Raw genomic sequence first — 13,770 nt, 5'->3', positions numbered from 1 at the left:
GAAAGACGGGATTTACCCACGTTATTGCTTTTCAGTTTCACACAAAATACCTGACTCATGGCCACATCTTTTTGACATTTTACATTTTAAGGCATTTAAAGAATGCAGCATTAGAAAATAAATCACCAATAATGCAGAAACCAACAGTAAGAAGCACCAGGGTCAGAATCTCCTGAAAATGCTACTGTACAAATATTTGAAAGTGAGAAAGAAATACCAAGAAAAGAAATAAAATAAGGAGTTTAAATGGAAGAGTTTAAAACGGATAAGAGTAATATACTGTAGGAGGAGATGATAGATACCTGTAGTGATTAAGCAGGGAGAACAGCAGGCTGAATAGATACATCTGGAGATACAGAGTTATAGGACTTGGACCATGACCATGATGTGTAGTATAGAGGTTTTGCAGCTGCTCTACTGGTGGTATTGTGGGAATAGTGTTACTGTGGTATTGTTAATAGTGCTATTGTGGCCACTTGTTTAACTGTGTCCCCAAATTAAGTGATATTATTTTTATAAGGAATGGCAGCCAAAATCCCAAAAAACAAAAACAACTGAAATTTATATGATTATGATTATTATATTGCCCTCCTCTCAGTTCAGAGTTTTCAGTACCCTTCCCTGCAATATGTGAGAAATCTGCTAAATATTTCACGAAGACTAAAACTGTCCCAAAAAGTTTTTACACCATAGCCTGGAGCATTTTGTCTATTGTTCTATGTTCTGTAAGTTTTGACACACCAGTTTGAAGGGTTGTGCACTCCTGAAGATAAGAAATATTTAAAAGGTTAAACCATTTCCGTGTTCCTATTCTGTGTTCAGAATACTGCTGAGCAGGTTCAGTCTGGTGTCAAATTGATCCTCCCCACACTGGTTGTCAGGTGTAGAACAAATTTTTACAGCTTATTTTGAGAAAGCTACATGGTTTTGCCCCTAGCTACATTTCTGACCATCTAACTCCCTTCAAGTCAGACTACACCCTGAGGTCTTTGGGTAGAGCCCTCCTGTCTGATCCACAGTGTGGACTGAAGACCAAAGCAGACTTAGAGCTCTCCATGTGAGTGTGGAATAACCTGTACAAGCGGCTGAAGCTGGAAACATCAATCCACTCTTTCAAAGCTCTTTAAAGCCTGTTCTTATAACATTGATTTCTGTTCAAATTCTTGTCATTCTGTCCTCCTTGAAGTTATCCTCCCTGCTCCAAAGCACATTGGTGAGCTGCATCTTACAGTAACAGGCTAATATGCAGAGATTATCAATATTATGATCAGTTCCCTGTCAAAATGAACATCTTTGTATTCTGCTGAAGTGTGGGCTGGATTCAGAAATCCATTTTCAGTGAGAGCTTCAGATCTCCAATCTACTGTAGCCTCAAATGAAAGCTTTCGGTAGGTGTGCAGCTCTAGGTGTACGTGTCTTGTTTTATTATTTAAACTCAGATGTAGGTGTTTGGGAGGAGTCCATGGCTGGCTAATGCTGACGTGAAGGTTTAACACACTCAAAGCTCTCCAATAATTTAGTGGGTTTTTTTGTGTTACTATAGGAGCATGTGTGTGTGTTCACACTCAGTTGTGTTAATGCCATGTGATTTATTTTTATTGTCTGTGTCTGTGCCGGCACCGTAGGTGTTAGCATGTTGTAACTGCTAATAGGTGTCAGGGTCAGGGAAAATGAGGCTCTTATTTCCTCTCTGGTTTTAGCAGCAGCTGCTTCATTTTCAGACATCAAACCTTGACCATCACCTTTACAAAGACACTCTTGAACCTGCGCCTTTATAAGCTTTATCTCAGTATTATCTTAATTCATACAAGTGTTCAGTTGAGGTCAGCCTTTTCATATTTCTCCTCAAAATAGTTTGACCTATTGAAAGCTATCCATTTGAAGCCTTTATTGATGCAAGCAGTCTCACTCCCCCTATAATCAATACAGTATATTTTAAAGTGCAGCAGAGGGAGATCTAAATCTGGACCACCTCAAACTATTTCAGGCAACTATTTCTTAAGTGAATTCCTTTGAGCTACACATTAACCATGTTCTCACAGAACACACATAAAAGTGTGGGAGCTCAAGAGATGCTCAAACCTGTTGGGAATCAACATATTGTAGTTTTGAGGTGACTTAAAAATAAATGTAATGTTTGCATAAATCAAATCATCTTATTGGATAACAATATTATGCAAAGCAAGAAATTACATTCCTGGAAAGTGGTGAAAGAAACAGATTTCAATTTGATTAGAAATCTGAGAGCAGTAACGCACAGCAGGATGAATAAGTACATTTTATTTATTGGTGTTTACATTTCAGTTTACGAAATGCATAATGTGTGGTTGCGCAACATTATCAAATATTAAGACAGTGCATGCAGAAGCTTTACTGTTCCTACAAATACTGAATAATCATAGGTGACACCACAGGCCATACTGTACCATTACAGATAATTGATTAAATACGCTGCAAACGCTCATCTGCATCTAATGAGTCAATGTAAACTGAAGACTTGCATACAAACCTCCTCTGTATTAGATCTGAAACAAATCAATGTAATAATGCAACAAATACAAAAGAGCTGTGCCACATTCAGATGTAAAATCTGACTTATGCAAAAAACCCACAAATAACACAAAAAATAATATTGTTTATTTGCTTTAGTGATGCTGCAAAGTAGCTGAAGCCTCTTAAATCCACAATTCCCATGATTACTATACATTCATTTAGCAGACAGTTTTATAAGAACCATATTTGCATCAAGGATCAAAAGATGATGAATAATATAATTATATATTTAGTTATAATATAATTTAAAATAAATTAATTGTTTGAATTCCTAAACTGAAGATGGATACAACAACCAGTGACACCCATCAATCCAAAGTTCAGCTCAGATATTTAACATCATATTAATAACATATTTCACATTAACATTAATTTCATTAATCCAGAGAAACATATAAAAAGTAAGCCAGCATGAGAAAGAAAACGCACTGATATATTCATAATTCATTAATGAGATAAATACAGTAGATTTCATATCATACCGCCCAGCCCTACAAATCATATCACACTTAAACACTTTACATACGTAGCACATGTATGATGTGGTATTTACGCCAGTCTATTGCTATAATCTTAAGTCAACATTACCATTAAAATCAGCTCAGTTTTGAGTTAAATTTAAATACCCCACTCCCTTTTATAAAGAAGCAGATGTAATGCAATCACAGTCATGTGTAAAGCAGGGCGGACAGATTCATTTTTACTTTAATGTCTCATGAAGTCTTGTGTGTCCCGGGCAGCCGCACAGACGTTGACAAGAAAACGCCAGATAGAATTAAGATTGTCTTGATGTACGTTTTCATCTCCGGTCCTTTTATAATAAAGAGAGATGTCTGGAACCAAAACTTGCATTAAATAGTGCAGGGGTCCAATGCTGGTCCCTTCTTTCTCTCTCCTTTTGAAGTGGAATGTCTCAAGCTGAGTAAACACTGTGTGATTTTGGGGTTTCCCAGACGAAAGATGACGTGGTGACATCGTTGGTCGTGGCTCCAAAATACATTGCATTGTGAGAGAGGTTCAAAGATGGCCGTTGTCACGATCTTGCGACCAAAGATAGCCTCGGACAAAATGCTGATAGTGTCAGAGATTTAGGATAACCATCTCACAATGTTGACTGGTGCTACGACCTACGTCTACTAACCAACCAATAGGAATGCAGCATGAAATGATGTACTGATCAATGCGACACTGGTGCTAAACCCAATGATGGAGGTAAAACAAGCAAAATGATGCATGTTTGATGATGAAATGTTTGGCAGCAGAAGCATTATTTGTATGATGTATCCTCCAGCTGCTATCATGACCTTGCCATGGAAAGCTCAATACTTGCTTAGTTTCATTGTTTACCACTATAGCGGCACAGATGGATGATGCACACTGATGACGTTTTCTTGTATATTGACTTGTGTTGTAGCCTATGATTCAGTAGGGTGATCATCATACAGTCTACATACATCAAACTTGATGTCTTACCCAAGTTTATTAGATCCATGTTGCACAGTGTGGCTTGCATTAAATTTAAAAGACTGCTGAAATCTCACAGTCTGGAGGCACCATCAGAGAGGAGGTTGGAAATTGAACTAAACTGACTTTTAACTTCTCAAATAAGAAATGTCAGAAGATGGATAACTTTGTTTTAAATTACCCTTCCTTGCAGACTGTCACACTGAGGCTCAAATAACCTCAAGGACCCCAACTGTGTCAAGAGATATGAATTTATGACACACCTGGAACGCTCACACGTTCTTTCATTGACTCAGCCAGAATTAAGACGACTTCAAGAGGAAGGAAATGAAAGGACATTAAGTGGAGGTGTGATTACACCTTTCATCAAATTGACAGGATCAAAAGCAAGTCCCCTCTGTCTGTAACCTCCAATTGTCTTCCTCTATCTCTGTCTTTTTTTGTTTCTCTCTCTCTCACACACACACACACACACACTCACACACACACACACACACACACACACACACACACACACACACACACACACACACACACACTACCTCCCTCTATCTTTCTTTCTCACTCTGGTGTGATAAGGACATTTGACAGACCAGAACAATAAATTATGCCGCATTTCTGAACTTGCTATCCCTCTGTTAGCCCTTTCTTTAAGCCAGGTTTGATTCAATGTTAATTAAGAATGTAATCATCATGTAAACCAGATAATGTTGATCAGTAGATGTTATACAACATAACGGTCCAACTTTGTTTTTTCTACGGTAAAAATTGACCTAATTACTCTTAAAGTGATTAAGTGCCTTAGATTACCATGTAGCAGTACTACCCCCAATACTACCACCGCTAGCCAAGTCCTTGGATCCTTATTCATATATATATATATATATATATATATATATATAAATAAAAGTATATAATAATATAAAAGTGAGAAACTGTCATTCAGTGTCTAGCAGAAATAGAATTTTTGAACAAAAATAGTATGTATGTTCATGAATCTGCATTTATTTTATTGTGCTGTTCTAACCTTTATATTTACTCTAGTAAACATTTCTGTAGTAGACATCTCTGTGTATGATAGTTAAAGATAGTGAGGACTGTTTAATTCATTAGAAAGCAGGTCTGTTTAGGTAATTTTAGCATAGTTTAGAGAAACTGAACAAATTGCTGTTTGAGCTTGTGTGCTAAGTATTGGAAATTATTTAGTATTTGTAGGGAAAAGATTTTATGCAATTGAGTTAATGGTGTTTTGAAAAAATATTGATTACATTACACATGTATGTTATTTTTGAGTGTATTGAACCGTGCAATTTATCTAAAGGTAATTGCTAATGAGCCATGGTGAATTTTAGTTAATCAAAGGAAGACCACGGTGTCTTCCAAGACAAAGGATTTAGGCGTGTCCCTCTCTTTCAGCACGAAAAATTGGAAATTTGACCCAAAACACGCCCTTGGTGTCAATAAAACAGACCAACACCTGGTCTCAGTCTTCTCTCTTTCAGTCTCTTTTTGTCCGCACCTGGTGGGCGTCTGCAGCGTCCCCAAGTTCTCTTTGTTTCTCCAGGACCTTTTAATCTGTAGCACAAGTCTCTCAGTTTAACTTCAACTTTGTATTCTTGTTTTCGCTCAGTCTGTGTGCAAAAGCCCAACTTGAATGAAAGACAACTTCAAGTTTTAACACTCTTTTGTTTTGTAACTTTAAGTCATTGGTGAGCAAAAGCTCACCAATGAAAGTATTTGTAGCTATTTTAGAGAAGGAAGTTCAGTCAGTAAGTTAGTCAGAGACTTCAAAGCCTAAATGACCCACTCTCCTATGGATCAAGACCATCACAACAAGCTTGCTGTATCATCACAACAACACGCCAGGTCATCTGAATAAACCGCTGCTCTAACCTGTTAACATGGATGTGAGCTGCGCATGAGCAGCAGTTCACCATCTAGAGATTTGGCATCTCGCCTATTTTTTCCTCATGAAAATGATCTGTTGATAGTCATATTGACATCATACCAGCAATATTACACCTTTCACTATAGTTTCAATGTCTATATCTATAGAATATGTTTCAGATATGAAAAAATGTGACCACTGCGCGTCAGCCAGCAGTGGTCACCGGGGCAGGAAGCCTGTCTGGCAGGGAACTCTCCTGCTCACTTACAGTGATATTAGTTCAAACCGGGGCTCCTGCCTGTTGTTTCACCTGCTTCCAGGCAGAGATTCGGTGTTGTTATTTTCCTTATTTGTCAGTTTCTCTCCTGACAGTTAGTTTGGAGGTTTGTTTGTCAGAGTGTGTTTGGCTCGTTTGGGGAACTTGGGGTCGTCTGGAGGGATTTTCTTCACTTGGATCGGTGACAGCGAGGGTTTAACTGGCGGAATAATCAATATAATCAATAAAATAAAAACCTGTCCTGTGTGAGGAGTCAATGTGGCTGACACAGAAGTAGCCCTAACCAGCCCGTCAGATATTATTTTATTTTCACAATTGAGCACATGTTTCTTAACTTTTTTCTGTCTAAACTAAATATAAATTAAATAATAATGACATGATATGAAACATTCTATTATTGATGGCCATTATCAAAGTCAAACTCTATGTAGATAAACAGGGCTGGCAATAGCAGGCCTGCAAGGTGCTACTCAGGTAGAGCTAGGCTGTGTGTCCCAGGCCTTACACGACGCTGCCACCAGTGCATCTGAAGATGACGCTGCAGCAAAGTAGGCAAAAAACCCCCTCTGTTGCTGATTTATCGGCTTGCGATTCAAGAGTTGGTGTCGTTTAGTTTAAATCTCACCATTAAATCTTAGAGAAGTTTGATTAGTAAATTACCTCAGGGTTCAATTATTTTTCTGGTAGGAAAATCAACACATTGCCATTTCTCCCCATGGTCCATTCAACTTGCCATAATAAGTTTCAGTGCATTCATACTAGTTGATTATTCCATTATCTATTCATGTTATTTCATCATTTATTCAATCGTTAACCAATTTTAGTTAAATAAATATGCATTTATCAGTACGTCGTTGTCTGTGTCATCAATTTTCAGCAGAGAATTAAAGTTTTAAATGTGTGCAGGAGCTCACCGCTTTGGGTTATGAAATGGATTAAAAAATTTAGACTGATTAATTGGCAAATAATTTTCCTCCTGAAAGGAGGTGGTTCCTTAATGAGTGCTAATTTATGAAATAAGGTAGTAATCCTACAATAGCAATAATAACCAGCCATTATAGACCAGTATCAGTGATTTCTCCATGTGTCTGTCTAGTTCTTAGTTGTTTATCACTCATCTGTGATGGTGACGATGCCTCCTTGGATTATTAGTTCTTGGTTACTTTGTGATGAAGTGTTGTAATTTAGTTATTTTTAGTATCCACTTAAGTCTCACCTGCTTCTGCTTAAGTTGTTTATTTCCCAGGATACTTTTGACAGCTCTCAGAGAATAGTTGTGAACTTCTTTTATCCAGCTGTGGCAGCTGTAGCAGAGAGTTAACTGAAGAGTTTTTTCCAGTGTGACACACACAAAAAAAACCCCCTGCAGCAGTGAAAACACACAGTCTGCCTCGTGGATGCTTCACATTCTGGTGTGCCAAAGCTCCCGATTGTTGAATATCTGTATAAAGAGATGAGTGTAGAAAAGAAGGCCTTGCGCTGTCATTGTAAGGGACTGACACCAAAACCTTTCACTAGAGATGTTTTTTACAGTTGAAAAATAGTTTTTTTTTGACATGTCATGATGTTTATGGAAGTACTATACCACCAAAAAATGAAACGGTAGTACGAGGTCTTTTTGTATCCTGAAGTGTTGTGGTGTAGATTTTATCTTTACGTCATGTTTTAGGGAGAGTTTAAGACAAGTTGTCAATGGTTATATTCAAAACCAAGTTGAACATTTCCCACTTTGCCTAAATAATCCTTACAAGATATTTTCTTTCTATCGCTCTCTTCTACTTTTTTGGGAAAGTGTGTCTTTATCACACTAGTGAGTGTTCATCTGTCTGTCATCTGGTAAGGAGTGGGATAGGTAGATCTTTTGTTGTAAAAAATATTGTTTCATGGATTTTATAAGACATCATTTTGGCTTATTGTTTATAATGTAAGTGATGTTTTTTGGGGTTTTTTTTGGCTTTTTGTTTGTTTGTTTGGCCTGGGTTGGGGGGAATGATATGTGTGAACTGCATTGCTTGTAGTACCCCCCCCCCCAGCAGAGCCTGAGATACATATACAGTTAAATGCTAGTAACACAGGAGGAGTGTGGGGAGCTGGAGGGAGTTAAATAGCTGAAAGCAGGCAGTGGTGTAGCAGTGAGTATGTAGAGCACAGTATTGTGTAAGCAGAGACAATGAGCACCAAATTTATGAGCCTCCTAGTGTTTAAAAATATGGACATATAAGACAGGATATGGATCATGTGACTATAAAACAATTTTTGGACTACCATGACGCTTCATTCATTCAATAAGCCCAGTTTTTGTGAGTCACAAATGTCAGCTCAATGAAGACGGATGAATAGAAACGTAGGCGCCCGTCCTCTTCAGTCTGGTCTTTTAGAGCTGATTGCAGAAACTGGTATTTGCCACAGGCGGAGCTCTCAGGCTGCCAGCACAAGTGTGACTTCTGTGCATCACTTGTTTTAACGCACACGAGGACAAACGTCTGTGCTCGGACAACTTTAGAAATCATATACGCAAGTTACTTTCCACCCCGGACGTATTCCTTCCCATAGTCGCTCCATAGACGTGCTTGTGTGTGAGAGGAGGACGAGAGTGATAAGGAGTCTGCTCGGACTGTTTGTTCTTTTGGAACAATGTACTCTTTTGCCCTGAACGCGCCTGTTGCCACGGTAACAGTGCAATATTCTGACACCAAGAGGGGAGGATGTAGGTGCACACAAAAAGACATCTGATGATTGGCACCGTGTCTCTGACGCACGTGAATAAAAAAATAACGCGTGATTTCGCTTCTCCTTTGATCCCTCTCCCTCTCTTTCCTTTCTAATTCCTTAATTCCTGTCTCGGCTCTGCGTCGCAGTCTGAGCCGCTCTCCTCTCCTCTCCTCTCTGTGAGCTCTCTCTTCCTCTGTTGCATTGAATCCTCCCTGTCCGACTGTGTGTGTGTGTGTGTGTGTGTGTGTGTGTGTGTGTGTGCGCGCACGCGTCTCTGTTTCTGCTCTTCAGTTTCCCTCTTACATTTGCTGCAGTGCTTTGAATCGAGCTGGAATGCTTTAAGCCCACCAGTAGCAAGGAGAGGTCACACTTTTCAGACACGCACATGCACACACTCGATCACAGTTTAAAGCCTCGGTGTGTTAAAACAAGGAACAAAGTCAGCTGCATATGTATGTGTGTGTGTGTGTGTGTGTGTGCGCGCGCACGTGTCGGTGCTCTTTCTGACACCCGGGTCAAACCAATTCTGTGGAGCGGTTTTAGTACTTAATGAGATGTCTCATCACATACACACATGCAGTATAAACACTCTTTATTTCTGTCTTCCTTCCTCACACACCGACACACACACACACACACACACTTGTATCAACATAGGGATGTCTCTAGCTGTGGCATCAAAAGGGCTTGACAGAGATTGATTCCAGAGGGGTGATAGGAAATGATCCATGTCCTAGTTAGCTACTGGCCAACATTTGATGCTTTCATTAGAAATTGGATTTGTCAGAGTGTTCAGTATGCGGCATTGATCTGTCCGGTTAATTGATGTGTGAATTGTTAACTCATTGCCCATGGCTTAGAGCTGCACTGCTGTGCTGGTAATAGTGTTTAATGATGGAGTCGAGTCTAGAGGAGGGGAGCGCAGACAGGTAGTGTCCATAACCGGAACACACTCTGCATCCCAAACGTTTTTGGCGGCATGTGCCCCCGCGAGATCATCACATTAAGAAATTGAGCCGAGCCAAAATGTCAGCGTTACACCAGGCGTTGCAAGTCAGGGATGTTTCTATGTGGACATGCAGGCAGGGCGGGAGATTTTACTGCCCTGTGAGCCCCGAGCTGCTGCTTCTCAGACAGGTGGAAAATTGTCCCCACAAGCAATCTTTGAACAGGGAGTAATGGAAAAGGAATGGAGATGGCAGTGAACCACACCTGCCAGGCGAGTGCTCAAAATCCCTCATTTGAAAGTGATGTGTTTGATGCCGTGCTGGGGTTTCACTCTGTGCTTTTGACACCTTCGCGTTCTGTTTCATTTCTGCTTTTTACACAGCTCAGTTTTTTTTATCTACACCTTTTAAACATCTGACTATTGCGTTTGCTCAGTGCCTTTTAGCTTCTGTTTCATGTCTCTGGCTTATTTTCAGCGATTAGAATCATCCAGCGTGATATCTGAAGCTTTTATAGTGGAGCCTAGAGAAAAAAGTAGAACATGGGCAGTTTTAGTGGCTAGATGAAGGATCAGATCCCGGTTGTGCTGATTGACGGGAAGCTTATTGACTGACAGAGCCGTCCGTCCTTTCTGTCTCAGACACTATGTAGCCCGTCCTCGTCGTTTATTCTCTCTTTATTCAGGCAGGAGGATTACAGCGAAGAAAGCAGCAAAGCAAGCAGTGAAGGGATTATCGAACAGCAGCAAAAGGATTAGAGGGGAAAGTTGCACCTCAACAGAGCAGCAGACCCCCGTGGCTCATGTAAGAGACTCATGCACGGGTTAGAAAGTTGGCTCCTCGGCCAGCTGCTCCCGCGCGCTCTGCCAGAATTTCACAGAGCTTCTTCAGTAGGTGTTTGACACACAGAGCCGCCAAGATTTCACGGCTCTCCCCATTGGGTATTTGCTGTTCATTTGGACAGTGGCAAAGCGGACAAAGGGATGAGCAAAAAGAAAGCCACAGAGGGGATTTGAACTCTGGCACTCATTTATAGATTAGAACCAGGGGTTATTAAACAGTTTCAGTCTGGGATCCAAATGAGAAATTTCGTCTGTGACCTCAGGACCCGGGGAAATGAAAACGTTTGCTTCTTTTGTGATGTTGAGACCCCATCAAAGCAGGTCCTTGACCCATTTTGAGGCACAGTGTCAGTTGAAGCAAAAGCTACAGAGAAGTCATGGTTTTATCTGGCAGTGGCCAAATGTTGCTTTCCTGTGTGACTAGCTAAACCTGAGTAACATGAGTAATTGACGTTAGAACTCAATCAGTAGTCAGATACAGTTTGTTACCTAAAGGTTTTTTAAAGAGTTTTTCACAACTAATAGTGCTGTAGAGAAATGATTTCACGAGTAGGTCTCCATTTCTGCCACTTGCAGACAGCAGTGTGTGCAGTAAGTTAATTAAAGGCGAGGTGATGTGCTGTCAGAGGTGTCAGTGATCCAATAACAGAGGGGAAGAATCGATTTATCAAGCAAAAATGCCAAACACCTGCCGTTTCCATTTGCTGCATTTTTCTGCTGTGTATCATTTTAAATTGAATCAGAGCTGAAACAATCAATTAACTGATTGATTGACAAAAAAGAATCAACAACTATTTGATTATCAACTACTCATTGAAGTAATTTTTGAAGATATTCTCTAGTTCCAGTTTGTCAATTGTTGGGATTTGCTGCTTTACTTTATCATATGTGATTGTCTTGTAATGTTTTAAGGAGTGTGTTTGGAGTGTGTCAGTGAGCAGTTTGATGACATCGACATGGGCTTTAGGAAATTTTGATGGGCATTTTTCCTCTAATTGCTGACATTTAACAGACAAAACAAACAATTGATTAATGGAGAAAATAATTGCCATATCAATTGTTAATGAAAATAATCATTACTGAATGTTTTTGGGTGATGGTACTGTTGGATAAACGACGCAGTTTGAAGACTTTAGACTCTGGAAAATTGCTGCTGTTCTAGATTTGAGGGTGAAAAGACATTCAGAGTAAGACTGTTAGGAAACAATGCATTTAGGTATGAAACATTGAATTTAACAAAACAGTTTGTTTACAGTGAAAACTCCACAGGGCACCTTTAACAAGAGGCGGTATCATTAAGCTGCTAAGCACATGATTATGTACAACAAAAGGTGATTACTGATATCCATGCAGTGGACAAAACAGCCATTAGATAACTCAGCCCTGTTTTGAAAGCTAATCAGTTGTGTTACTTCTTAAGATTGTCACTTTGTAGTTTTGTCCCACATTTAGTTGGAATGAAACGTTCAACAATCACATTTTCTCACAATATGACACACTTTTTTTGTCTCCATCCCCATGGGAACAGAGTGACGTGTTGTAGATTTGTAAGGCCTTCCATTCATGCGATCATCATGACAGCATAAATATTCAACTGAAACATGACCACAGAAAGCCACCAGAGGCCTCATTAAAAAAAAAGAACTTGGCACTCTTTTATTGTTAAACGTGCGTCTAATGCACACCAATCATCGATAGTCTGTATCTTGCACACAGCATGACAGTTTATGAAAGCCACAAGAAGCCATTCATAGGTGTGGGCTTGAATTCAATATTTCACTTGACTTTGAAATGAAATTGAAGCTTTTATTCACAATTTTAAAAAGAGAAAATCCGTGCAAGGGCACAGCAGTAAGATGAACAAAGGTTATTTTTTTTTTGAGGTCCTTGAAAGATTTCAGCTGTCTGAACAGAGAGCTGTGACATTTGTTGTCTCCATGTGAAAAACGTGACATTGAATATTCTGATCAATTCCACATAAACTGAGAAAAATAAGGTGTGGGTAAGATTTGTGGAAACAACCTTTGATGACTTCAGAATGATAAAACATCTAGATAAAAATTCAGATTTCTACTCAACCCAAATCACTTACTGTAAATACATCCGCTGCTTTAGTCAAAGTCTGAATTTGGTGACAGATGGCATCAGAGTGTTATCCTCCACTTGTCTTCTTGCATATGCAAATTTGATTATGTTGTGATTAATCAGAGCTGTCACTCAAGTCAGCAGACAAGTGGGTCATAACATCCATCACGCTACGAGATTGCCCCTTTGATTTAATTTGATGACAATTAAGTATCAAGCTATTCTTTCATCCCGCTACTGTAGCAACATCCCCTCTCCGGACGTCCCAGTTTACAAAGCGGTGACAAGCTAACCGTGCATGGCTTAGTGGTGAATTGTTAATAGTGATGCTCAGTTTCCCTCTGATCCATACTCAGGCTTGAGAATGTCAACTAGCGCCTGCTGCCAGCGTGATCAATCCATCCACCGATCACACACACACCTAACAGTAAAAAGTGGCGACTGATCGATAATGCCAGTTGAGCGACAGACTTGACTGATTTAGCGTGGTTAATCAGTACTTAATCAGTTCTCTGGAACCTGTTTAAAGACAGCAGGGTGTCAGGGTTGATCTACATCCCGCCGCAGAGGAATTATCTTGTTTAGGATGTGCCAAACAAAGAAAATCCTTCAACACATCCAGATACCAACTGAATTCTGATGAGCAGGGATGGCGCTTATGTAAAACAATCATAAGACAGTCTGGTTCCAACAATCCAGCATATCCCTGCTACATTATGGCAAAAAAAAATGTGATACAATTGTACAGTCTAATTAAATTACTTGCATTGATCTGGCAGGCTTGAACATTTATTGTTGAAATCTAATTACTAGTTGGACTCATTATTCTCAAAGAGCTGTGATGTGACAGCCTGATATGAAACGCAGGACCAAAGGCTTTCAGAGAGGAAATATTTTTTTATTGCGGCCAGCGTCGAGCTGATAGTTTGCTTTATAGTCGGACCTTGACAGACAAGATCATTGGAGGTTGTGACTACCATAATTGTACTTGAAATCCATTAA

The 13,770-nt window shown here is 39.6% G+C and overlaps 1 long non-coding RNA gene across 1 annotated transcript in view; it reads left to right on the top strand.

Moving 5' to 3' along the window:
- The window catches only part of LOC137175250 (uncharacterized), a 67,668-nt gene that overhangs the window by 31,197 nt on the left and 22,701 nt on the right, over positions 1-13,770 (top strand). The window lies entirely within an intron of this gene.

This window comes from Thunnus thynnus, chromosome 22 (genome assembly GCF_963924715.1).
Source record: "Thunnus thynnus chromosome 22, fThuThy2.1, whole genome shotgun sequence".
NCBI classification, from domain to species: domain Eukaryota; kingdom Metazoa; phylum Chordata; class Actinopteri; order Scombriformes; family Scombridae; genus Thunnus; species Thunnus thynnus.
This window is presented reverse-complemented; position numbering and strand designations above follow the sequence as displayed.